Source organism: Vulpes lagopus, chromosome 7 (genome assembly GCF_018345385.1).
Source record: "Vulpes lagopus strain Blue_001 chromosome 7, ASM1834538v1, whole genome shotgun sequence".
In the NCBI taxonomy this organism is placed as follows: domain Eukaryota; kingdom Metazoa; phylum Chordata; class Mammalia; order Carnivora; family Canidae; genus Vulpes; species Vulpes lagopus.
Window position 1 is genome coordinate 33,351,156 of NC_054830.1, and position 1,329 is coordinate 33,352,484.

General features: G+C 40.6%; 1 pseudogene; it reads left to right on the forward strand.

The window, feature by feature from the left end:
• Window positions 1-979: 979 nt before the first annotated feature.
• LOC121496357 lies at window positions 980-1,076 on the forward strand (annotated as a pseudogene).
• Window positions 1,077-1,329: the final 253 nt, after the last annotated feature.

The window sequence follows — 1,329 nt, forward strand, 5'->3', positions numbered from 1 at the left end:
GTGAAATCCAGCAGGTGATAGGGTTACTGGGTCATTCACTGAGAGAACTTTGACTTTAACTCTGAGTGAGACAAAAGCCACTGGAAGGTTGTAGGTAGAGGAATTACGTGATTGAATGATTAAATACAGCACTGTACATACTACACACCACTTTAACATACATTATTATACTTGATCCTCATAATGACCTGAAGAGATAAGAAGAACAGGAATTATTAGTCATATTTTCAAAGGATTACATTATAGAAATTAATAGCACAGGCTCTGGAGGTAAACAGATGTGGATTTGAATCCTGAGGCAGCTACATAAGAGCCAGGACTTTGTGCAAGAGTCAACTTTGGTTTCCTCATCTCTGCAATGGAGAAAATAACACTATTGGGAGAGAAGATAAAATTACCAGTGACATGCATAGGTAGTGTCCAGCACGTGTTTTGCTCAGTGAACGTGACATTTGTCGGTACATTTTCCAGTTAGAAGGCATTTTAGACATTGTTCAACTTTGAAGATCTACAAAGTGGTCTCTAGAAAGCTGCATCAGCATCTGCTGGGGTAAATACACAGGCTCCTGGGCCAATGCCAGAACTACTGAGCCCCTCATTCTGTTGCTTTGAAGCCTCATTTCAACAGCTAACAACTTAAAGTGAACCTAGCAATGGAGGTTAAGGCAGCTCCAATGCAATAACTGAGTAAATTATAGAAGTTCTCTCAGCCTCGTTTTTCTCATGTGTAGAGTGAAAACAGTGTCTACTACTGGAAATGGTGGGCACGATGCCTGCAAAGCTCTGCAAGCTCTACCAGGGCAGGTATCTGCTGAACACTCCATCGCTGTTAGTTACAAAGCAAGGTTCTCAAAATTACATTGTCCTTAAAATTAACTCACCATAAAAAAAATTCACTTGCATTACTTTGAGTATTTTTTCACTTTTAACAATTGAAATTGAATTTAACAGAAACTTCATATCAGAAAGATTATTGTGGTTGCTCCCACAGTACATATACTAAAATTGGAATGATTCAGAGAAGATTAGTATGGCCCCTGTGCAAAAAGATTATCTATGTACCATCCAATGTCATCCTGTGGGTTCCCCAGTGCTACGAGGACAGCTTACTCGGAGAATCACTGGAAGGAGGACACCAGGATATAACGGAATACTTTTAGGATCACGTTCCTTGCTGATGCTTTTGTCTCAGGGTTGGGGCAAGTATGGAACTTGTGGCCTAGGACACAGAGGGGGCAGATGAAGAAAGTGTCTCTTTCTTTCCAGGAAGGCTGAAAATAGATACATTGGTGCCAAGCTCTGCAACATTTACACAAGACAGGAAACCTC